We start from the raw sequence: 26,106 nt of genomic DNA, 5'->3' as shown, positions 1-26,106 counted from the left end.
CTGTTCAACTTTGTTTTCGTTCCATAACCAGAACCTCTCTTCATCAAAAATTACATCACGACTGATGATAATTTTCTTGGTGATAGGATTATACAATTTGTATGCTTTTGAATGTTCACTAACACCAAGAAAAATGCATTTTTCACCTTTGTCATCAAGCTTGATCCTCTTCTGATCTGGTACGTGGGCAAACGCTATACAACCGAAAATTCTGAAATGCTCGACACATGGTCTGTGCCCATTCCAAGCTTCTTCAGGCGTCATATTTTGAACAGCTAGTGTGGGGCTCCTGTTCAATACATGAATGCTCCAATTGACAGCTTCAGGCCAAAAACTTCTTGGAACACTGCTTCTTGCCAAAATGGTTCGTACCATGTTTACGATGGTGCGATTCTTCCTCTCTGCAACGCCATTTTGCTGTGGCGTATAAGCTGTCGTAAGCTGTTTTCGAATTCCATGAGTCTCACAAAAATTTATGAATTCTTGCGAGTTATATTCTCCACCACGATCGCTGCGAAGAGTCTTTATAAGCATGCCTGCTTCTTTTTCGACCAGTACTTTGAAGTTCTTGAAAGCTAGAAAAGCTTCAGACTTCTCCTGCAGAAAATAGACCCAAGTTTTCCGACTATAATCATCAATGAACGTTATAAAGTAACGTTTACCGCCATTTGATGTCGATTTGGCCTCGGATTCCGTCGCCGCTGGTTGATGAGGCGGCACCGGTCCGGCAGGAGTGGCCACCGGTCATTCGGTTGAAGCTCTTGTGAACACCAGCCCACATCCCCCTCCCCCTTTGCGCGCAGCTTAGACGGGGCGAAACGTTGGACGCAAAGCTGACGGCGGCGATGGAATCCGAAGGGCGGCGAACAAGCCGAAAACCGACCGAAAGGTGCAATCGCATACGAAACGACCTGATGGTACAGCAGCGGCGGTAGCGGCGTGGGAGAGAGAGAGAGGAGAACAAAAAAAGAATGGAGGAAGACTTGGTGGAAACTGAGGATGGACGGAGAGAAATGGAGAGAGAGAGAGAGAGATGACTCGACTCCAATGGAATGAAGGGGGGGATTGATCCCTCTAGCTGACGATGATTCACTGCAACCGCCGATGGGAAGCACCGCCCAGCCATTTGTCCAGATCGAGCTCTCTGCCGTTCGTTGCTTCCAGCACCCACCGAATGTGCTGCGTCCTCTGAGCAGAAGGCGTTCGGTGAATTGCGCAAGAGAGAAACAAAGGGTGAGACGATTTTGAAACAACAAACAGAGGAAGATACGCCTAGAGAAATCTCCACAGACAGCCGGTTCCTCGTGACAATCAGGCGATGACGGAATTTCTCGATCAACAGTCACACTTGCCCGGTCGTTCATCTCCGATTGAACTCTAGAAATATTTTAGATTCATCCCAAATTTGTCTGTTGACTTCTATTTCGGCTTTTGTTTTCTCCCATTCTCTCGCGGTATTCCGAATTTCCATTGCCGTCGGTTGCACTGTGGGGCAGGAATCGAGTTCGCAAGGAAGGTGTTTGATGGAATGACGAAGCCGGACTCTGCTCTGAAGAATACCTTTTCAAGAGAGAGAGAATCGGTGAGCTTTATCTGGCTGTGAGAGCAAGTTCAAGTCCAAGAGCGCAAGATGTCAATTCTCAGACAAAACCCGGAGGCTCGGATGCTGTGTAGTGTTGAGAGAGGTTGCGGAAGAGTTGTGCTGCAGCGACGCGGTTACAGAGTTATGCTACTGCGGTGAAAGAGATGACTGTGAGAGAGGCTCTGAATACAGCGCTTGATAAGGAAATGCCTGCTTATACTAGAGTCAATCTAATGGGTGAGGAGGTCGGAGAATACCAAGGAGCCTTTCAAGGTGTCTTAAAGGTTCTTTTGCAGAAGTATGGACCTGAGAGGGTTGTTGATGCTCCTATCACAGAGGCTGGTTTCACTGGAGTTGAAGTCGAGCCTACAAGGTGTCTTTAGTTTCAAGAGGAGCTGCAGCACGAGTTGGTGCCCGACACTCCCAAGCCCTGCGAGGACGTCGCCATCCCATCTGGAGGAAGCTTTACCGGATCCGGTCTCGTTAAATCACTCATCACCCTCAGGATCTATGGGACACGAGAATCGTCCATGGCGTACGGAATGAGAGTTGCTCATGAACTGTGTAACATCTCTGGTATGTTCCTCCAACCAAAGTTCTTCCTCATCGTCTTGCTTTTCAGATTTGTCGTCACTAATTTCTAATGCAGTGGGTTAGTTGCTTTATTTGAATGCGTTGTTGTCGGGGAGTGGATAGTTGGCATGGTCGCAAATTTTATTGGTGTTTACTCAAGTCTCCTTTTCAGTTGCTATCATTACGGTATCAACATAAAGCACAGAAAGATGAGGTATACATAATAACGTAGGCGCTGGATGGGACCATTGTTATTACTCTGATTAACTCAGCTCGCAATGTTTGGTATTAGCCTCAGAAAGCGTCACGTCTCCTTCGTCCTTTTCCCGCCTTCTTTTGTTCGAAAGGGTAAGCAATCATTCGCAAATTCTGGACATGCTCGTCTTGATATGAAGTAGTAATTGCTTTTGCTATTCAATGACACTCTTCGCCCTCATAAGCTTTGATTGTTGACCTATTGTTGCGTAGCTTAACCACTATTCTCTAAATTGTTGTTCCATTTGGTAACGAGGGTAATTGGTCGATGATTCGGTCTTGTTGAATTCGATCTGTTAATCATGTGCTCTGCTGTTCTAGCGGTTGAATGAATTTTTATTTGGATCTGCTTTGCTTCATGGTTATTGGTATCAATCTTATATGTTGGTTCAATCTGTAATAGTGCAGTGTAGGAAAATGGTGAACTCCTGAAGCTCACTCCTAGGCAACATCGTTGATTATGGGCCCTTTGCTGCATTTATTTCTCTTGTATACATGTATTTAGTGACAGCAGATTAGAGCATGCAGACTCTCTGGAAATACAAATCATGGAGATCTGAGGAAGTATCTTCGTGGATATTTCGACACTACATGGGGGAAAAAGTACAGTTATGTAATGATACCGGAGTCATGAGTAGTCGATAAGCCATCAGAGGTATTATTTGTGATTGTTGTCTAACAAGAAGCTGTAACTGATGTCTTTCTCTCGCGAATGCCCGCCAATCGGCAGAGAAGGACAGATACTATGTCCCTCTGGCCGGTCCAAGGCTCCTAATGAGCTTCATTGCCCACAGATCTGTCCGAATACTGAAGAGATGATATTTGTTTGTTTTCCTGAATATGTTGCTTGGCGAATCCAACCGGAGCACCTTGGACATGTACATGTTTTGAACAGCTTATACTTGAAAATTGTTAAATTGAACATGAGATACAACGGCGATGCTTTAAGCTCCAGATCTTAGTGGGCTATTGGTAAGACATCGCAGGATCACCAGTTTGAAAAAGGGCTGCTTCGAATCAACATCACTGGCCAATTCAGGAGATGGGAGAGGCCTTGAAAGTGTAGGACCATGAAAATCCGGGTTAGAATGGCTCACTTTGCATGTAGAATGCTCGATCCCACCTGTAGTGAAACACGAGAACTAAACTAGAAGGTGGTGTGAACATCTCTTTAATTGACTGGCTATGAAAAGATTTCTCATAGATTGGAAATTACTGTTATCATGAAAATCAAAATTCAGTTAATTTGATGGAATAAGTGCTAAATGCTCTTCATATCAGAAGAAACTAATAAACTACAAGTGGCACTGACATGCAAAAATACTTGCATGAATCTTCAAGAATTTGAAAAGAGATGAAGAAAAGAATGTGATGTAAGTAGAAATTGACCTGGTAAATCCACTGGTTGCTCAAGGAAAGTCTAATTGACATTATGACACTTCATTAGTTCTATATGTCAGGTTGAGCCACTAAAATACTTAAAGAAGCACCAAATATAAGAGTTTCTTCTAAACTGGAAGTTACAGAATTGAGACTAGCGCACAAAAGAAGAAAACTTAAACAGATAAAGAGTCTACTTTTCATTGATTCCCAACTACTGAACAAAGGAGGCATAATTAGGAATCCTAAGTTCAGATCGACGATACAAATGGCTTAGAGTAAGACTTCCCTATGTTCATCTTAATCAATGTGAATCGGCTCCTTACCAGCTACTGAAAAAGGACACACGGAACACAACATCATCCCTATCAATGAGCTCAAACACAGATCTTTCCCATACACAGATGAGTTTCTCTTGCAAAAACAGGCCAACCAGCAGAGAAGAATACCCACGTTTCATGCGTGTAGCTTAAGAGCTTCTCCGGACACGATTTTTCTGAAAACCTAAGAGTCGCCATTTCCTTGTTTTCTTGAATATGTTCCTTGTTTTCTTGAATATGTTGCTTTGCAAATCGACCAGGAACGTCCGGCACATATCTACATGTGTGGAAAAACCACTGTATGCTAAAAGGAGGACATCACATAAAGCATACACTAATGTGGAAAAAAGCAGATGATGTAGATTCATGCCCATATTTGCTAGTTCAGGAGTTTTAAGCAACAGCCTTAATAGTCTCATGAAAGTCATCGATCTTAACCTGCAATCTAAAGCATTCTTGAAGAAGTGGCTGTCCATCAATAGCTATTTTCAATTAGGTCACCATTCAAGTGAGTGCCCGTTCTTTCACTTGGATGTAAATAGAGCGGCTTGTGGAGAATATCCAAGGCAATCCCGACCCGAATACTGTCTTTACTTATTCATTTTTTTCTGGTTCCACGTTATTCCATCGTTAGGATTTCCCCCAGACACTTTGAGAAAAATAACATGTCATATGGTTCCCCATACAAACCAAATCAACTTGGGAAAACATAATATCGAGGCATGATTTATAGCAATCGTAATTGAACTTCAGACATGCCAGTGATGAATTAGGCTAGAGATCTCACCACTTTACTCTCATGATCTTGCCGTATCACCACTTTGAAAAAGAGATGTTCCGAAGTGAGGGGCTTTGGAGGTGTAGGACCACGAAAAACCGGCTTAGAATGGTCCGGCTTTGGAGATGTCCAATTTTATGTTTAGATTGTTCATTCCTACGCTAAACTAAAAATGAGAACTTCATTAGTCTTTAGCATAAGCGTTTCTTCAATAGATTTACCATGAAAGGATCTCTGCAGAGATTGGAAATTATGATTATCATAACAATCAAAATTGAGACAATTTAACGGGATATATGTTACAAGTGTCTTCAAATAAGAAGAGACAAGCTAACTAGAATTTATTACGTACCATTCAAACCACAAAAGCTTTATTAAAACGATTTTGAGTGTATTTTTAAATTAAAAAAGAAAAAGAAAAAGAAAGTGTACTTGTTAGTGATGCAGCACAACAAAACATGGTAGGCATAATTGTAAACCCAGAACTCAAGTCACGCCATAACCAGCTAAAAGTGACGCTTCCAGTACTCATTTCAAACAATGCAAATCAAGTGTTTACTGATACCACTCAAAATGGAGAGTTTGAACGCAATATATCATCCCTATCAATTAGCTCGAGCACGCAAACATTTCTTGCAAGCATGAGTTTCTCTCGGGAATGCACGTCAACCAGAAGAAAGGATAGAGACATAGCCCCTCTGACGCGTCTGCAGCTCCTAACGAGCTTCACTGGCCATGATCTGTCGAAATACTTAAGAGTTGCTCTTTCGCTTTTCCTGAATATGTTGCTTGATGAATCATCCCGGACACTCTGCGCTTGTACATGATTGAACAGCCACGCTATGAAAGAGCTTGACGATAGTGATGGTGGAGACGGTGAGCTTGAGAGAAAATAATAATGGAGCAAGACTTTGTTGAAAAAATGAAGATGGACAGAGAGATGAGGATCACCTTCCCACCGCGTCGCCTATCTCCCAACGGATCGTCCTTCATTGTTTAGCCACCACGACGGTCGAACTTGACCACTGGAGTTTCCTGGTCGTTGAACGTGCTGCATCCTCTAAGCAGAAGGTGTTCGGTGAATTGGACAATAGAGAAACAGAGGGTGAGACGATTTTGAAACAACAAACAGAGGAAGATGCGCCTAGAGAAATCTCCTCAGTTCCTCGCGACATTCAGGCGATGACGGAATTCGTCGATCAACAGTCACGCTTACCAGGTCGTTCCATCTCCGATTGAACTCTAGAGTTCATTCCGATACATTCCAACTTTGTCTTTTGATTCATGTTTCACTTTTGTTTTCTCCCATCCTCTTGCCGTCTTCTAGAAATTCCATTGCTGTTGGTTGCACTGTGGAGGAGGTATCGAGTTCGCAAGGAAGGAGTTCGATGGAATGACGAAGCTGGTCTCAAAGACTACCTGTTCAAGAGACACAGAACCGGCGAGCTTTACCTGGTGGTGGGAGCAAGTTCAAGTTCGAGAGCGCTAGATTGTAAGACGAAAAGCCACTGCCGGAGGCTCGGATGCTGTGTCGTCGAGAGAGAGGTTGTGGAAGCGTTGTTGCCGCAGAGTTATGCTACCGCAGCGAAAGAGACTGACTGTGAGAGAGGATCTGAATACAGCGCTTGATGAGGAAATGCCTGCAGATCCAGAAGTCAGTCTTTCTAATGGGTGGTGAGGAGGTCGGAGAATACCAAGGAGACTTACAAGGTGTCTTAAAGGTTCTTTTTTTTTTTTTCCGGACAAGTATGGACCTGAGAGGGTTGTTGATTCTCCAATCACAGAGGCTGGTTTCGCTGGAGTTGAAGTCGGCGCTGCTTTCTGTGGTCTCAGGCCTGTCGTGGAGTTCATGACATTCAATTCGCTATGCAGGCGTCCCCCATCCCACCCGGAGGAAGCTTTACGGATCCGGCCTCGTTAAATCACTCATCACCCTCAGGATCTATCGGACACGAGAATCGTCCACCTCGTACGAAATGAGAGTTGCTCATGAACTATGTAACATCTCGGGTACGTTCCTCCAACCAAAGTACTTCCTCATCCTCTGCTTTTTCATATTTGCAGTCACTAATTTCTTAATGCAGGGTGTTGGTTGCATTATTTGAATGCGTTGTCATCAAGGAGTGGATAGTTTGCGTGGTCACAGATTTAATTGGTGTTTACTCAAGTCTCCTTTTCAGTTGCTATTATTATGGTGTCAACATAAGCACAGAAGTATAAGATATACATGACACATATGCTCAATATAATATCTTAGGCGCAGGATGGGACCATTGTTATTACTTTGATTAACTCAGCTTGTAGTGTTTGGTATTAGCCTCAGAAAGCTTCATGTCTCCTTCGTCCTTTTCATGCCTTCTTTTCTTTAAAAGGGTAAGCAATCATTCGCAAATTCTGGACATGGTCGTCCTATTGTGAAGTAGCAATTGCTTTTGCTATTCAATGACTCTTTGCCCTCATAAACTTTGATTGGTGACCCATTGTTATTCCATTTGGTAACGAGGGTAATTACTCGTTGATTCAGTCTCGTTGAATTCAATTTGTTAATTACGTGCTCCGGTGTTCTAGGAGTCGAATAAATTTTTATGTGAATCTGCTTTGCTTCATGGTTATTAGCCTGAATATTTTGTGTTGTTTCATTCTGTTATAGGGCATTGTAGGAAATTGGCGAACTCCTAAAGCTCACTCCTAGGCAACGTCGCCATTGATTATAGGCCATTTGCTGCATTTCTTTCTCTTGTACATGTATTTAGCGACAGCAGATTAGCATAGAGACCCTCTGGAAATACAAATAATGGAGATCCGAGGAAGCATCTTTGTGGGATTTTCGACACTACATTGGGGCAAAGAAAACCACATAGTTATGTAGAGATAGCCGAGTCACGAGTAGTTGATAAGCCACCATATATCATTTGTGATGATGTCAATCAACAAGCTGTTGCTGCAAAGAATGCAGGCCTTCAGGTGACTACAGGAGCATCTATCGGGCCAATTCTGAAGAAATTCCTAACAGGACCCATATACTATGTTCAATGTGAATGCATTATGTCTAAAGTATCTATATGCGGAGAAATCTGAAAGCAAGACTTTGCCAATTTCAATGCTTTTGTTTAGGGGTTCATCCTATCATTGTGGTTGAATTTGATTCCTGATTTTCAATGAAAAGAATGTGAAGGCAAAAATTTAGGTGTCAATAATTGGTAAGGCGAGAGACTATTAATCCTTTTTTCCCTGTTAAACAATAAGGAAGACATTGGTATGAAAATTTCTTTAATTGACTAATTATGAAAAGATGTGGCATAGATTAGAAATTGCTCTGCCATACATATCAATATTCAGTTAATATGACAAAATGAAATCTGATTGCTCTTCACATGATAAGAAACTAATAAACTTCAATTTGCGCCAACATGTGAAAAGGCTTACACAAAATCTTCAAGAATTCTAAAAGAGAATGGAAAGAATCTAATGTAAGTCCACATTGAGCTTGTAAAAACATGGGTTGTGCCTTGAAATTCAGAGTTGGTATATGGCTTAAGGGAAGTATATTCGATGTTTCTACACTATTCAGTTCCAAAGGTCGGGTTGAGCCCCCAGAAACCTTAAAGAAGCACCTAATTTTAGAGATTCTTTCCAAAATGGAAGATATAGAATCGACATTAGCAATCATGCCCACATTGTGACTATCAACACTAGGATCAAGGAAAGGTATCGTACACATCCAGGACCATTCCATTCATTAGAACAAAACTCATGCTTTTATCCATTTTGCCGAATTGGAAGTAGATTTCAGCCTAGCAATTCTGCAGTTCTGTTCTCACCAAAAGTGAGCTAAAGCAATGCTTCCTCTGCATCCTACTGCATAGTATTATTCACCCAAGTCTTATCAGTGGATCTGAAGATAGATACTCTAAACACGATATTGTCCCTTTTGATAGAGCTCGAACACACGCGTCTTACACGTTCAGAGAAGTTTCTCTCATGAATGCAGCCCAACCGGCAAATAACTTTCCATAATGTTCGTGGTTCATGAGCTTCAACGGCCATGATTTGTCTTGAAATATGAGAGCCATGGTCTGTGGGCTTTTCTTAATGTGCGTCTTTGGGAATGAACCACGAACTCTTTGCTCAAGTAGACACTTCGCAATTTTGTCATCAGAAAAAAGAAAACAACCAATGATTTATGAGGAAGCACGAGGATCCATTTCAAAGAATGTGAAGGATAACAACAGAAACTATTGACACGATGCACGATTAAAATTAGAGTTAACATAGTCTAGCGACTCTCTTTGATTTATATCCAAGAGTTGTCATTGTCATGAGGATCTTACCACATTGCTTTTCTTCAGATATATTCACCAAACGATTCACATGCTCACGGGCAATCGACAACATTACATACCTATAATCGTTTGCTCGTGACATCATTACCGGTTCACTTGTCGTCCAAGCGCTTGGACCGATTGAACCACAAACTAGCAACCTAACTGGTTCTCTAATCGGCCCAAGTTTGAAAACATTAGTGCAAAGCTCAATCCCTGCTTAAAACAAGTAAATATGACTATCTTATATGAATTGAGTTGTAATGCACGAATTACTTTCACCCCCTAACAAAAGATGATAGCAAGTGATTATACCTGATAGAGGTTCGGCTATCATAGAATTACTGTCGTGGATGCTCCTCTCTCTCTCTCCTTGAGCATACGAGACGCAAGAAAACCTTCGTAATGCTCCAAATGAGATTGATGGTCAACCTCCACGTCCTACTTTACTCCTGTCGTTGCTCTAGTTGGAGCTATGACCAATGCTTGACCTTTCCCTTATAAAATTCGTAACCAACAGTAAGTCTTTGCTTTGGCATCGCACAAATTTTAATTTAAGATGCTAATAAATCTTAGTCAAGAGGGAAAAGAGTTAACATCTACCGCTTCATTTAGTTTACATTTAATAATGAAAAATAGTGCTACACACCGGAAAAAAAGGGAAAAATCAGAAAAGGCTCCACCAACAAAGATAAAAGATCACACGAAGAAACAGCGAATTTAGAATTATATTGAGTATGCGATAAATCGAAAGAGGAACCTTATCTCTAATAATCAACCTATCCTCCACAAAAACAAGAGAAACAATCTTTCTAGCTTATTTGACTAAAAAGGGCCATGCCCAGGAATATCATCTCCTCCATCGCCCTTTCCATCCTAATCTTCGATATGCAGGGTGACATCTGTCCGCCATCACCTTCAGCGTCACTTCTAATCACATTGCAGCATCGCTAGAGGCATATAATGAGCTCCCAAGCACTTGTTCATTTCCTTTCTCTGCAGTGGACACTTTGTCACCCTTGTCATAGATGTCCCTAAGTTTCATGTGCTCGACAACACGCCATTCATCTATGACATGAAAACTTTCTTTACCTGCGATGCTAAGCCAAAAGGTTTGTCAACTACATTGTCACCTGAAAATGTTTTTTGGTTTTTTGAAAAAGATTTTTGATCCGTTCATTTGAAATATTCTATATTGAATAGAGAATTTTCAGTCCTCTACTCTACCAGCTGAGCTATCCCGACCATTCCTTACACATCATCCTGATTTTACTAGATGACTTGGTTCTATGTCAATTAAAAAGACGAAAGGGCTAGAAAAAGTCATACAATAACTGTCCTAGCTCTACCATATCTTTTGTTTCATTTCTTCTGGAACAATCACAAACACTTTTTTGATTATGGATCTACTACCAGAAATTCAATGCGTAATCTTAGCATTCAATGTAAGCTCCAATAGAAAAATATTGGAAAGGAAAAATGCTTCGAAGATTAACCTGTTCCCATGCAATAGTTAGGAATTCTTGACGGTATCGAGCTGGAACAACCTTTGCTTCTTGAATACCCTGATTCAGCGCTAAAGAATTTCCCGCCGCTACCATATAGTATTCATCTCTACTTGTATTTTATACATTGGAAGAATCCGTTTTGTTATTAATAAACTAGGAAAAGAATAACTGAAAGAAAGGAAATCAATTAGTTATTCATGAAAGTGTCATTTATTTAATGACTAGAATTAGATGAGGATATATAGCTCGGAGACGTAGAACAAAAATTCGTTTATTTGCATCAAGCTTTCGGGGGGCTCGTTCAAGACTTACTCGAACAATTATTCAACAGAAATAAGATCTTTGGTTTCGTCTCATCGAGATAGAGATAGGAAAAAGAGAGATTTTCGTCGTTTGTGGATACTCGTTCATGCTTTTCCTGGAGGTCTGGAGAAAGCTGCAATCAATAGAATTTTCCTAATCCTCCCTTCCCGAAGGAAGAATGTGAAATTCTTTTTCCTTTCCGCAGGGACCAGGAGATTGGATCTAGCCGTAAGAAGAATGCTTGGATGATAAATAACTCTGTATCAAATGCAAAAAATATTGCAAGGGTAAGGCCGAAATATCTTTTCTGCTGCTTCTATTTACGTTAAGTCAAACAAATTTAAATAACACAACCTTATATGCTCTTAGGAACTTAGTCGAGTGTGGCATGCTATCAAGAGGTCATAGGACTGTGTCAGGTTTGAGTCGAGATCTAATCGCCACAATCAAAAGAAAATCATTTCAATGTCATCTCGAATAAACCTCAAAAGAAATGAAATCTATCAACCATGGTATTTTTTTTTTTGGTAACCGAGGATCCGCCACCATTCCCCGGGGATGAGCCCGCACAGGTAATCGGGGCGCCTATACCTCGGGGGAGACTAGCCCAGCAACCCACCGCCAGGGCCCCTCACTTAAATTACGGAGCCGAGCGGGGATTCAAACCCAGAACCTCTTGGGAGGGAAGGTAAGCACCCACCAACTCGGCCATGCGCAGGTGGGTAAACCATGGTAATTTTTTTATATAGCAAAACCCAGAAAAATGCAGTGCAAAATATTTTTAGCTATACAGTAGCAGTTCGGTTTGTCGCATGCAGTTTAAGATATCATGGTTTTTATGAGCCCGAGAAGAAATCTAGTGGCAACATTTGAAAGCAAATTACTCAACATTGTCTCCAGTGAGTTTGCTAAGAATTTTCTTTTGATAAGCGAAAGAAATTTAGTGCAAAATGGTATCAAGCAGATGCTAGCCCGCGTAACAAATCATGAACGCAATTCATGTTATGAGGTATAAGAAAAAATGCACATTAGTAATGTCATTTCCACACACCAAAAACTGTGGAAAGCCATCTATGATTCAAACTAAAAACCAGTCTTCCTATTTTCAAATTTCTTTCTTCCAAACAAATCAGCAAGCTAAAGAAATTAATCAACCATAAACACAGCCCAACATAAACAAAGAGTCATTTAAACTACTTACCGTTTGATGCTGGGTTCTAAAATCCAACAAAAGGAAGTTCTCTAGTAGAACCCAAAAACATGAGTGTGCCATAGTTTCATGGAGATTTTGATTGCAAGACATATGGAAGAGGCAATCAGATAGAAAGCAAATGAAAGTATGTTGCGAAAAGGCAGTTTTAGATATCGTGCACCTGAATATCCATGCACAGCGATGAACAAGGCATTACTGCAGGGTGAGCTCGGAATTTAATTTGAAACAACAAGAGAGAGAATGTTGATCATTGTAGCGGCAGAAAGGCTATGTTCTCCATGATAGCTACTACACAATTATCTCGTTGACCCAACAATTGAGATTCAAATGCAGGGTTGCAAGTTCAACTTCAGAATAGCAGATTAGTATTGCAGAACTCATTACGTCGGATCAATAACTGAGAATGAATCGGTCACCGTACATAGACTGCTTCTGATGTCCTTGCTGGCACCAAGGCAGGCTGAGAGTTGCCAAAAGCATTACCTGCACATTTTTAAATCATTGATTTCAGAAGTTCCAGTGGCAATGTTTAGGACTAACGAGGAAAGAGATGGATCACTCTGCCATTGGTTAACTTGGTTTATAGATATAAGCAAGAGTTGACTAATTAAACCTGTACAGCAAATACTCGAACCTTTTTACTTGTGAAGAAGAATACTGGAAAGCAAGTTATCTTGACAGCTCGAACAAGAGCATATGACCTTAAAATGAATCACGAGTGTTGAGAGTACTTGGCTAATAGGGGCATATTTGTCTATTTCCTTTATTATTTTATATATTGCAGCAATAAGGGTAATATTGTAATTTTGACCTTTTTGGCTTTATTATAAATAGATAACTTGGGGTCACATAGACCTAACTAAGCATTTAGTTCAGTTTTTTCTCTCAACATGGTATCAAAGCCAGATTTGAACTGAAACCCTAACCCTAATCTCTCCTATGTGCAACCTTTCTTTTTCCTCTCTTCACGCCTTCACTCTCCCCCACCGCAGTTCCTTCTCATCTTCTCCTTTGCTCTCTTTCACGGTGTAGGGCAGCACTAATGATTTGATTCTTTGAATCTAGTGTCTGCCCTAAACTTCACCTCTATGACATAACTAAAACTTCTTTGCAGTCCGCGATAGGTGGTTCAACTTCTTCTGCGATTTTTTGGATCTTCTTGTTTGAAATTGTTTCTGCCTTGCCGCTGGCCTACAATTCTCTCGTGTGTGAAGACCAAAGCACTGCAGTTCGTGGACCACCATATTTTTTTCAGATTCTTTGGGATAAATTAGAATTATCGATTCTTTTCAAGTTTTCAAAATCTTGAAAAAATCGATTTTTTTCTTCCCTTCATCTGATCTTGCTGATTTTTTTGAGGATATTTTTAGCCTACTACCAGTGACACAATGTCTGATGGTTCAGTTGAGAATCCTCCACTTACAGGAGATGGCCGTACAGATTATATTACTTTCGCTACAATCTTTGTGAAGCTCGACGGCACAAATTATTCGATATGGTCTCGATCTGTATTTTTGACCATTGCAGGCCGTGGGCTTACAGGTCATATCAACGGCACTTCTGTGAAGCCGGAAACATCGGGTGCTACTCAAGACAAGTGGATCTCGAATGACTCTTTGGTAATGTCTTTTTTGCTTAACTCGATGCAGTCACCTATTGCAAAAGGATATTTGCTTCTTGATTCTGCGGCGCAAATTTGGTCAGCTGCTAGGGATACTTATGGTCAAATCGGGAATGATGCACAGGTGTATGAACTTCGAAAAAGGGTTCATGACACTTCTCAGAAGGAGATGACTATATCTCAATATTATGCTGAGCTTCGGAGTTTATGGCAAGAGCTAGATCATTATACCGATTATCAACCAACTAATGCTACAGACATTGCTGCCTACAAGAACCATGTGGACAAGATCAGAGTTTATGATTTCTTGGCAGGATTGAATGTTGAATATGATCAGATACGTGTTCAAGTCCTTAGCCGGTCTCCATTCCCCACTCTGGAACAGTCCTATGCCTTAGTTCACTCAGAAGAAAGCCGTAGGACAGCAATGCTCCAGTCCTCTACTATTGATCGATCTGCTCAACAAATTAGTGCTGGCACTATTAATAAATCTGGTTCGTTCTCTCGATTTAATGATACCCCTAAGGAAGTTGTGAAGTGTGAATATTGTCATAGGCCTTATCATACTAAGGCTACCTGCTGGAAGTTACATGGAAAACCTGTAGATTTTGAGGAAAAAAAAGCATAGAGAAAGGAAAAAAAACAAAGCAAACCATACGGAAACTGTTACTGCTACACCTACTACTGATATCGGTTTATCCCAGGAAGAACTTCAGGCATTTCGATGTCTACTGAAAGCTTCTACTACTGCTGCTTCCTCCACAGTTGCCAATTCGTCTTCCCATTTTGCTTCAAATCTAGCCACTTCAGGTATCTTCTTTGGGGGGTTTAATACATCTGTTGTTTCCAGCCCATGGATCATTGATACAGGGGCTACATATCATATGACAGGTTCTTCTAGTCTCTTTCATCAATATACCCCTACTTCCGGTAGAGACAAAGTTCGTGTAGCTGATGGAACCCTCTCTTCCATCGCTGGAAAAGGGTCTATCAATTGTTCCTCCACTCTTCCCTTGTCTTCTGTTTTACATATTCCATCATTCTCTACTAATCTCCTTTCTATTAGTAGTTTGACTCGAGACTTAAAATTGTAAAGTAACTTTTTTCCCTTCTTACTATATTTTCCAGGATCTGGTAACGGAGAAGGAGATTGGATATGGTAGATTGGATGGTGGTCTTTATCTGCTCGAGGGTAGTGGGGTTTCTACTTCTATGTCGTCTACTACGCCCCATCAAGTTAATTCAGCATTGATAGATCTCCATCAGTGGCACTGCAGATTAGGTCATCCCCCTTTAGGAACTTTAGAAAAAGTTTTCCCGAGTCTCGTTTCAGCTTGTAATAAAGATGAGTTTTTTTGTGAAGCTTGTGTCTTTGCTAAACAAACTTGTTCTACATATTCATCTTCAAATAATAAAATTCGTTTCCCTTTTCATGTGATTCATACTGATGTGTGGGGTCCTTCCCGACGTACTTCTATTTCTGGTTATCGATGGTTTGTTACTTTTATCGATTGTCATTCTCGTGCAACTTGGGTTTATTTGTTGAACCATAAGAGTGACGTTTTTCGTTATTTTCAAATTTTTCACAAAATGATTCAAACTCAATTCAACGCCACTATGAAAATTCTTCGCAGTGACAATGGCACTGAGTACACTGAATGTCAGTTTCAACGGTATCTCTTTGATCATGGCATTATTCATCAGACCAGTTGTGTTGATACCCCAGCATAGAATGGTGTTGTCGAAAGAAAGAACCGACATTTGTTAGAGGTCGCCAGGTTTCTTATGTTTGCACGTCATGTCCCCTCTCAGTATTGGAGTGATCCTATTTTAACCGCTGCCTATTTAATCAATCGGATGCCGACTAGAATTCTTGATTTTCGCACACCTATTGATGTTTTACAGGAATCATCAACTTTTATTCTTCCTCCAAAAATTTTTGGTTGTGTTTGTTATGCTCGTAATACTACCACTAAGAGTAAGTTGGAACCCCGCGGTCTCCACTGCATATTTCTTGGGTATTCAGCTACTCAAAAGGGTTATAAGTGTTATCATCCTCCTTCTAGGCGCAGTATTATATCTATGGATGTGATTTTTCATGAGTCTACTTCTTATTATTCCGCTCCACCTCTTCAGGGGGAGTGTCCTAGTGTAGAGGTGTTGCCAATTCTAGATGTTCCTATAGTTATTACTTACTCTTCTCCTTCTCCTCCTCCTCCTCCAATAGTCTCTGATCATTCTCCTTTTCCTTCTCAAGAGGAGAACGATGCAACGCAAGTAGAGAATAATGCAATACTACAGGGGGATGCAATACTACAGGGGGAGATATCAGAGATTCAGGGGGAGACCACACCTGTTAAGCAAAGTATGGGTATCTTTCAAAGGCGGATTGATAGTGGGGAAACATTGAAGACATATCGTCGTAGGAATTCCACAACCAACACGCAGGTTAAAACCACTGATACATTGCTTATTCAGTCATCATCTCCGGATCCGGATTCTACTACTTCTTCTGATGAGGTTTCTCCTTCTGATCTTCCTATCGCACTCCGAAAGGGTACTAGAACTTATACTCAACACCCTATATCCAATGTTGTTTCATATGACTCTTTGTCCAGCTCTTATTGTACTTTTGTATCTTCTCTATCTTCCGTTTCTATTCCACGGAATTGGCAAGAAGCTTTTGCAGATGAGAAGTGGAAGACAGCAATGGTGGAGGAAATGCATGCTTTGAAGAAAAATGACACGCGGGATCTTGTTGTTCTTCCTCCTGGGAAACAACCGGTAGGATGTAAGTGGGTGTTTGTAGTCAAACAGAAGATGGATGGTACTGTGGACAGATATAAAGCATGGTTGGTGGCGAAGGGATTTACTCAAACTTATGGGATTGACTATCAAGAAACTTTTGCTCCTGTTGCCAAGTTGAATACTGTTCGAGTGTTGCTTTCGTGTGCTGTAAACCAGGGATGGGATCTTCAGCAGTTAGATGTGAAGAATGCATTTCTTCATGGAGAGTTAGAAGAGGAGGTATATATGGAGATTCCTCCAAGTTTTTCTTGTGACAAAACTCAAGGTAAAGTGTGTAAGCTGAAACGTGCACTTTATGGTTTAAAGCAATCACCTCGAGCTTGATTTGGTAGGTTTCAGAAAGCTATGATCTTTGTTGGGTATAAACAAAGTAATGCTGATCATACTTTGTTTGTGAAGAGATCAGGTGCTAAAGTCGCTATTCTTATTGTCTATGTAGACGACATTATTATCACAGGGAATGATACTGATGAGATAAGCCGGTTGAAGAATTTTCTTGGACAAGAATTCGAAATAAAGGATCTTGGAAAGCTCCGATACTTTCTTGGAATTGAAGTTGCCAAATCTTCAAAAGGTATCTTTCTATCCCAAAGGAAGTATGTCCTTGATCTTTTAACAGAAGTTGGGTTATTAGGATGTCGTCCCTCTGATACACCTATTGAGGTCAATACTCGTCTTCGAGAAAAGGATGGTGATCTCGTAGATAAGGGTCGTTATCAACGGTTAGTGGGCAAGTTGATTTATTTATCACACACCAGACCTGATATTGCTTTTGCTGTGAGCCTAGTGAGTCAGTTTATACATGATCCATACTCTACTCATATGGATGCTGTTCTTCGAATCCTTCGATATTTGAAGTCTACTCCCGAAAAAAGGGATTCTTTTATCTCCTCGTGATGGCTTGAAATTTGAAGCCTATACAGATGTTGATTGGGCTGGATCTCCTGACCGAAAGTCTATTTTTGGGTATTGTACTTTCTTAGGAGGGAATCTTGTGATTTGGCGTAGCAAAAAGCAGAATGTGATTGCTCGATCTAGTGCTGAAGCAGAATTTCGTGCAATGGCACATGGAGTTTGTGAACTGTTATGGCTTAAAGAATTACTTGAAGATCTTGGTGTATCTATTCCTATTCCTATGATGCTATATTGTGATAATAAAGCCGCCATTAGTATTGCTCACAATCCTGTACAGCATGACCGTACAAAACATGTGGCGATTGACAGGCACTTTATCAAAGAGAAGTTAGAGAGTGGTTTAATTTGCATGCCCTTTGTTCAGTCCGGTGATCAACTTGCTAATGTGTTGACTAAAGGATTGGGAAGTAAATCGTTTCATCTTGTTTTAGTCAAGTTGGGCATGTGTGATATCTATGCTCTAACTTGAGGGGGAGTGTTGAGAGTTCTTGGCTAATAGGGGCATATTTGTCTATTTCCTTTATTATTTTATATATTGCAGCAATAAGGGTAATATTGTAATTTTGGCCTTTTTGGCTTTATTATAAATAGATAGCTTGGGGTCACATAGACCTAACTAAGCATTCAGTTCAGTTTTTTCTCTCAACAACGAGGCTTGTATTCATTGTCGATTTCATATATATCCATGAAGGAGCTGTCTCCAACTGCAATATCCTCCAATTCACTAATGGCTTCTTCTTGGTCAAGCTGCATAGGGATGCCTTCATCCTCAGAGCTACCCTCGAGAAAAACATTATCTTCCATATCCGATATGTCAGTAAAAGTTTCTATCTTTTTCTTCCTCCCTCTATATCCAATAAGGCTTAGGACCTTTTCCTTCCACAGAACCGGCAGACATTTCTGAATCAGCTCTGCACCTTCATAAGCTCCTGTCAAGAACACACTAAACCTCTTCCCCCTCTCAGAGACATAGAAAATGCCAAGATGCTTCAACAAGAGTCTCATCAGCTTCTGAGGCATCACGAATTCTCGTCGAAAGTGGGTAAGGTGATCAGTTACCAACCTCTTTTCCATTGTGAAGCTGAGTAGCTCATGCATCACCGCAATGCCCCTCTTATCGAATTCTTTTGATCCAGCTTGGAGGCCACGTGCATCAGCATAAGGAGATAAGTAAGATCTTTTCTGAAAGTGCTCAATCGACCCTACATATCTATAGATTTTATTGTAACTGGCAGGAAACTTCATGGGAAAAGATAGGGAAAGCAACCCTGGAGTATGAGAGGCAGATTCCGATACCCCCAATACGGCTTTCTCCAACTCTGTGATAACCCAAGCAGGATTCCACTCGACGAGCTCGAGATAATCAACTTCATCCGGAGATTTAACCACTTTGAAGTGCTGCGGATACTCGTGTACCCACTTGCTCCTAAAATCAACTGGCAAACCAAACTCTCTCCTGAAATGAGCAATTTTGTCCAATGGAAGCCATTTATCGACTGACATCATCAACATTCTAATCACATATTCGGCCACCGTGCCAGAGTGTTCCCTAATCAATCTCTCCTCTTCCTCTAAGAGGTCTTCAGCTTCTTTAGTCATTCCACACCACAATACCCCCTTCTGATCCTTGTACAACTCAAACAGTTTCGGTGACTTCCGAATAAAATCCACTATACTGTGAGGCTTGGGCAAATTAATTTGTCTCTGGTATCAATCCAACGACCTCACGGGGATTATCATCTCAGGTTCCTGCTTCAACATTTCCATCCGAACCAACACCTTAGACACCACTTTATGCTTCTCGGCGGCGATTTCGAGATCATGGACCCTCTTGTTCTTGCTCCTATCTTGCACTCTCTTGCTCGTGGTCACGAATCTACGCTGCGACCAGGTAAGTAAAACCTCGCCAAAACTCCAATTTCGTCCCAGGGTAGGCAGACGCACTAGCGAGGTGACAATGCATCCAAACCCTCTTGCCGCACTCCATTCGGTCGAGGAAGCTACGTTTTTAACAGTGAATCGAAGATGGGTCATCTCAAGACGCTAATGCCTTGCTCCAAGTTCAAGAAACAAGCCCAAGAAAAGCGAATGCCTCTCACTCAGGACAGGCGTCAAACAGCTTGCGTGCAAGGGAAAGAGGGAAAACAAGACCCCAAAACGAAAACATTCGAGAAGACCACCGTGAAGGCACGATCACCACCTCCTTGAGTTCCCTCGATCAGCACCAGTTACGGTTGGATTTCAGGTGTGGTTTGTGCGGAGACTGAAGAAGAAGCGGGCCGAGAAGGAGAGCGAAGGGGCGGGAGTATTGGTTTTCGCAAGAAACGTTGGCATTTCTCTCTCGTTATTACGTTTTTGCCCAAAAGCTAAAAGAAAATAAGGATTGTGGGGTGCCAAGTTCGAAATAACGAGTTTTGCATTTCTGATCGTAATTAAAATGATTTTTTTATTTTAAATAAAAGTAATATCACTAAAAACTCTAAACTGATAAAAAAATCCAATCTGGTGTACTTGTGACAAAATTTACGTTAATTTTCATTAAATTGGATTAATACAACAAAAAACCATGAAATGATATACATGTGATAAAGGGAGAGTAAAACCCTAAAACTAGTATATTCATCAACTGCCACGTGTCATTCAACTCAATAATTTGACGGTAAAATTTAACGGCAAATTAACGGAGAATAAATTTTTCACAAATTTACCAGTTTGAGGTTTTTTGTGGTCAAAAAATTTGTTTTGAGAAAATTTATCATATGTATACCAGTTTGGAGGTTTTCGTGGTGTTAACCCTTTAAATAATTAAAAGATCTCGAGAGTCTTACAAATCATTATATTCACATGTTTATAAAAATTGAGGTATTTGAGATTACCCGGAAAATCCGGTGGAAACTCGTAATGAAGTTTAGTAAAAGAAATAAATTGAATCATGTGAAACCAAACATTAATATCGCGTAATCCGTAGACAGTTAAATTATATATAAGTCTAAAAGTTACGTAAGAGAATAATTTTTTTTAAAAGGGTTAATATTACGGAAAATCCCAAACTAATACACCTGTGACAAATTTACCTAAACTAATTTTTCAACCACAAAAAATCCCAAATTGGTGCACCTGTAACAAGTTTACCCTAAACTAATTTTTTTACCACAAAAAACCTCAAACTGGTACATTTGTGACAAATTTGCCCTTCATTAACTTAGATTAATACCACAAAAAATCACAAACTGATATACCTGTCACAAATAGAGGGTAAAACCCCAAACTAATACACCTGTCAACTGTTACATGTCATTCAACTTAGAAATTTGATTGTAAAATTTAACAGAAACTAATAGAGGGTAAAATTGTCACAGATGTGTCAATTTGAGGTTTTTAGTGGTAAAAAATTAGTTTGGGGTAAATTTGTCATAAATGTACCGATTTGAAATTTTTCATGGTATTAGCCCTTTAAAAAATATATATGTAAGAGATTACTAATGATTTTAACTATCAAGTCTGATTTGCATATTCAGGAAATTGGAGCAGGAAGGGCCAAGTACTGCATATAAAAATCAAATTTCAAACATTAAAACAATAAATCAACCATGCGCCATGCTTGTCACCCTTTAACGAAATTACCAAGTCGCTAGTGCTAGGAAATGTGTCGGCCTAGGCATGCATGCGATGGATGTGGAGTTGGAGCATCATGCGGTTGAATGAAGCATATATCACAATGAATAATCAATTTTTTCCTTTTTTTTAAAACAATTTTATTCGGGCTAACAGATTTAGCAAATTATAAACCGAGCGCAACTGATGTGAGTATGAAACCAAACTCCATTGGTCCATACTACCGATCCATGATAAATCGAATTGGAGTTATTTGACGCGAAAAAAAATAAACAAACCGAATTTTCTCTCTCGCTCTTATAGAAATGGATCTCATAAATTCATAAAACTCAATTACACCTCTTTCTCTTTAAAAAAAAAAAAGAGAAGAAAAAACGAACTCAATCTTATAACGGATTTCAAACCATTACTCAACTCGAATTAATCTGATCAAATCGATCCCGCTTCTCACCTTCCTATAGAAACTCGCTTTAATTTCTAATCGTTTCCCATCCACAATTTTTTTTTTAAACTCTCTTCTTCTTCTTTATTGAGCAAACCAACCTGCAATCACATGGACGTAGAGAAATTTGAAGCTCTTATATCGCGGCATTGAGGTGAGTATAAAATCGAGCAAAATCAAATCGAGTTATTAAATGTGAAATTAAAAAAATCAAACCCAATTTATTCTATCCCTCTTTAGGCACGGATCTTATAAGATCCATTAAAACTCAATTTATGAGATCTATTTCGGAATAATAAAACTCAATCAAACGTCTTTTTCTTAAAAAGAAGGGTTAATATCATGAAAAACTCTAAACTAGTACACTTGTGACAGATTTACCCCAAACTATTTTTTGACCACAAAAAACTCAAAACTGGTACATCTGTGACAATTTTATCCTGAACTATTTTTTTGACCACCAAAAACCTCAAACTGGTACATCTGTGACAATTTTACCCCGAACTAATTTTTTAATACTATTTTTTCGATTTTTTAGTTTTACTTATCTTTTCATTTTCCTTTCCTTTTTTTTTTCCCTTTATCTTCAACCTCTGGTCGGCGAGGTTGGCCCCGCCGATCGCTAGCGAGGCCTACCTCGTCGGCAATTGGCAAGGTCGGCCTTGCCCCACCCCTAGCGAGGGGTAACCTCGCCGCTTTTGGGCGAGGCCTACCTCGTCGGCAATTGGCAAGGTCGGCCTTGCCCCACCCCTAGCGAGGGGTAACCTCGCCGCTTTTAGCAGAGCTAGCTGCAGCTCGCGGAAAGAGACGACGTCGACAACGACGACGCCGCAATCGAAACCATTCGACAAAGTAAGTAAGAGCGAAACAGAGCGCGGGCGACTGCTCTCTGTTCGTGTCAATGATTCGTCATTAGTTTTGGCTTGCGAGCAAAGATTCGGTTTGATTCTGAGATGATGATAATCATGATTTTCTGATCAGCTAGTAGGTGATTATCGACTTCGCTAATTTGTTTGCATTCAATTTCGTTCACCTGATTCTCGTCGTTGAAGCGAACTTTGTAGTCGACCTAGTTTGTTTGGTCTCTGTTCCGAAGTCGAAATTGAATGCAAATAGTTCGACGCATCTACAACCGTAAATCTCTCTGAATATTGGTGTTAAGTGACTCTGAATCCGTTCGTATTTTTACATGTCAACCTTTCCAGTGAACTCGTAGTGATTTGTCTGTGCATAAGATAGAGAAGTAATTTTCACTACTGTTCGAACATGATATGTCTGATTCACCTCTTCGACGTATGTCTTCCGATCATACAAGAACAATTCAGCTTTTGTTTATGTTATGCGACATTCGAATTGCACCATGGCATGGCATGCAAGGATTAAGAACGAGTATCCTAAGCTAAAGTCGTCAATAATCACTATTGGAACACTAGATTGTCATAAATCTAGGAAATGCTTTTGTCCTGACATTCTGCATCCACCAACGTATGGTTAACACGATGGCCTGTTGTTTTCATGTTCTTTCTCCGAACTATTCTCATTTTTTTTTCGGTTTGCAGTTATTTCTCAGGGAAAAAGCTACAGGATGCAGGAATCTACACTTGCAATATTGTGAAAAAGCTACGAGATTCGGGATCCACCACTTGCAACAAAGCTATTGCAACTGGTGTATGCCAGAGTCTCTCAGCTTTTGCACCTCTCCAGCATTTATTCCCCGAGAAATGCTTCATGATGCATACAAAGAAGATATCTGATCTTCAGTTTTGAGAATTAAGTTGAGGTTCCTCTTCTTATTTGGCTAAGGTGATTTCCATTTTCTTTGTTTTGGTTTTTTTTTTTAGTACTTTATTGGAATCAAAGGTTTATCTGAAGCAAAAGTTGACAAGATATGCGAAGCAGCTGAAAAGATAGTGGTTAGAGCTTAAATTACTTGTTATCCTGAGATGGTGGCTGCAATCAATTGGAACTTCTATACGCATCTCACGTTAACTTCCCTTTGTTTTCATCAGAATTTTGGTTATATTACTGGAAGTGACGCTCTGCTCGGAGTACGTTCTTAATTTTACAAACTAAAATGGTTCGGAATACCCGAATGAGTCATTGACCCTTGAAATAAAGCCTGCAAATTAGCACATGGACTGTAGAAAGCTGCACTTGCTCTAAACACTATTGACCTCACAGCACAAAATACTTTTAATGTCTTCGTTTCCAGAGAAAGTCAGTTGTACGCATCACAACTGGAAGCCAAGTCCTCGCTGAGCTTTTAGGCGATAATAGACTACCTTTTGCAGATCGTGTATATTATTCATCATGCGTTTCAACAAAAACGACTTTCACTGATCTGGAAATGTTAAACAGGTGGTATTGAAACTCTGGCAATTACAGAAGCATTTGGCGAATTTCGGTGAAAAGCAGAGTCCAACAGCATTAGCTTTGATGAACTTTTACTTGCTTTTGTTAGTTGGTTTTCTCAGAAAATGCTGTTAACGTCACTTCAGGTCTGGGAAAACACAGCTGGCGCATACCCTTTGTGTTTCTACTCAGGTTGGTCTGAATTGCATATTAGGTTTCCGTCCTTAACTTCTGTTGCGTTTTATGTTTCCTAGATTAACAACGCAAATATGAACATGGTGATTGAATTTCTAGTAAAGAATACAGCCATGGGTGATCTTGGCATCAGAACGTGCGTATTAGGTGATTCTGGAAGGACGGCACTGTCATTTTCTGTAATCTGCAGCCAGTATACTGGAATGCATAATATGCAGTGGTTCAAACCAAGTAGAAAAAAGACAGGAGAGCGTAGTAGGTCATAACCAATCAGAAGCCTTAATCATTGTCAAACTTGGACTTGGGTTGATCATCAGTTGAATGTGATGCTTGAAGTACTCTACTTTATATGAAAATCCTACAACATTATTTTCCCCTCTTTCCATCACTCATTATTAAAGCTAATCCCGTTCCATAAGATGATGATTTATGGTTTGTGGATTCCATGATCCTAACAATTTTTCCAGCTGCCAACTCGCATTAAAGGGCGGAATGGCAAGGTAGCTTACATCGACACGGACGGAACTTTGTAATCTATTATAATGTGTCAGTCATTTTCTTGACCTGAACAAAGCTGCTTTTGTTTCATACTCGGCTTACGTCCATGTAAGTGCATATGCACTTTCTTAAGTTGGTACACATGCAGTTGCCCTGATCGAATTGTACTAATAGCCGAAAGATTTGGCATGGATCGTGGTGCCATCCTAGGTAATCTAAGCAATGCTTTCTACACTGGTGACCATTCTTCCTTCTTTTCTGGCTAATGTACTTGCTGTAATCTAGTCTTTCCATGAATTTGAAGATCATTTATGCCTGTGCCTATACTTATGAGCGTCAGCACAACTTGCTTCTTGTTTTGTCTGCCAAAATGTCTGAAGAACCAATTAGGTTACTGGTAGGACAGTGCTCGAGAATCAAACTGCACACATTTTGTGAGGTGTCGATGGTTGACCTTAGCTGAGTTATATCCTTCACACTGTGGATCCAGTGATCGCTCTCTTTCGAGTGGATTTTACTAGAAGGGAGAATTTTCAGAGCGTTAGGTCGATTCTGAAACCATCAAATCATGAAAGTTATAATTTGTCAGCTCATCTGGTTTGATACTAATAGATTCCCAATTGCAGCGAAAATTGGCACAAATGCTCTCACGCTTACTTAAGATAGCTGAGGAATTTAACTTGGCAGCATACATGACCAATCAAGGTACCACATCACATCTCATTTCTCCCACATAGTCATGCATCCACTAAAAGTTCTTATCCAATTGAGCCCTTTGATGGTTGCACACTGAAAAGGAGCAATTTGGGGACTGCACTAAGCTCATACTAGTTCTTGTAAATCTCAAGAACCAGCTATTTGGTGTAAACTGGCGATGCATACAGTAGCTGCAGTCCATGAGTTAGGAAAAAGATGATTTTTTGATGACTTTGTCTTTATTTTATTTGTTTCAGTTGTAGCTAATCCAGGCAGTGGTGTATTCGTATCAGACCCAAAGAAACCTGCAGGCGGGCATGTTCTGGCTCACGCAGCCACAATTAGGTTGATGTTTAGGAAAGGCAAAGGTGGGCAGCGCATTTGCAAGGTGTTCAAGGCCCCAAACCTACCTGAAGCTGAAGTAGACCTATCAAAATGGGTCATAAACCCATTTCTTAATCCATATATTAGTAAATGGTTCATATATGGGTTAGTTATATTTAATAAATGGGTAGAAGTCTTATATTGGTGTTAAATGGGTCGTAAATGGGTTTACAACTGATTTAAATTCAACGCATTTCTATCGCCCTCAGTCAATTTTGCATTCACTCACTCCGCACTCTCATTTTAGCTTGGGTATCAATTTTTCTATATTTAATTAAATATGGAAGTGTTTTAGCAATATGGGTCTGATCAGGTATGGGTCGGGTCGGGTCGGGTCGGGTATGGG

The 26,106-nt window shown here is 40.4% G+C and overlaps 1 protein-coding gene, 4 long non-coding RNA genes and 1 pseudogene across 12 annotated transcripts in view; 2 read left to right on the top strand and 4 right to left on the bottom strand.

The window, feature by feature from the left end:
• The window catches only part of LOC130140216 (uncharacterized), a 29,786-nt gene extending 26,454 nt beyond the window's left edge, over window positions 1–3,332 (top strand). Inside the window, exons 1-2 of one of the 3 annotated variants that reach the window (XR_008818234.1) lie at window positions 681–2,158; window positions 2,819–3,332. This is a non-coding gene — a long non-coding RNA (uncharacterized LOC130140216). Of the gene's footprint in view, window positions 1–680; window positions 2,159–2,813 lie in introns of those variants that run through there. The other 2 variants (XR_008818233.1, XR_008818235.1) reach the window with 2 other exon arrangements.
• The window catches only part of LOC115676635 (putative disease resistance protein At3g14460), a 103,842-nt gene that overhangs the window by 58,217 nt on the left and 19,519 nt on the right, over window positions 1–26,106 (bottom strand). The window lies entirely within an intron of this gene.
• Window positions 3,296–5,024, bottom strand: LOC130140218 (uncharacterized). The gene is made up of 2 exons (XR_008818237.1): window positions 4,898–5,024; window positions 3,296–3,533 (listed from the first exon to the last, which is right to left on the bottom strand). It is a non-coding gene; the product is annotated as an uncharacterized LOC130140218 (long non-coding RNA).
• On the bottom strand, window positions 10,075–12,958 carry LOC115676752 (uncharacterized). 2 transcript variants are annotated; one of them, XR_004005193.2, is made up of 3 exons: window positions 12,869–12,958; window positions 12,395–12,717; window positions 10,075–10,302 (listed from the first exon to the last, which is right to left on the bottom strand). It is a non-coding gene; the product is annotated as an uncharacterized LOC115676752 (long non-coding RNA). The 2 variants fall into 2 exon arrangements; XR_008818232.1 differs by having other exon boundaries at window positions 12,395–12,952.
• On the bottom strand, window positions 18,218–19,916 carry LOC115676602 (protein WHAT'S THIS FACTOR 1 homolog, chloroplastic-like; annotated as a pseudogene).
• Window positions 25,099–25,743, top strand: LOC115676751 (uncharacterized). Its single transcript, XR_004005192.2, has 3 exons — window positions 25,099–25,225; window positions 25,307–25,385; window positions 25,634–25,743. It is a non-coding gene; the product is annotated as an uncharacterized LOC115676751 (long non-coding RNA).

The sequence above is a fragment of the Syzygium oleosum genome, unplaced genomic scaffold (assembly GCF_021117445.2).
Source record: "Syzygium oleosum isolate NSW1041296 unplaced genomic scaffold, Sole_v2.1 Sole_v2.17, whole genome shotgun sequence".
In the NCBI taxonomy this organism is placed as follows: Eukaryota; Viridiplantae; Streptophyta; class Magnoliopsida; order Myrtales; family Myrtaceae; genus Syzygium; species Syzygium oleosum.
The sequence above is the reverse complement of the archived record's forward strand: the minus strand, read 5'-3'. Positions and strand labels throughout refer to the sequence as shown.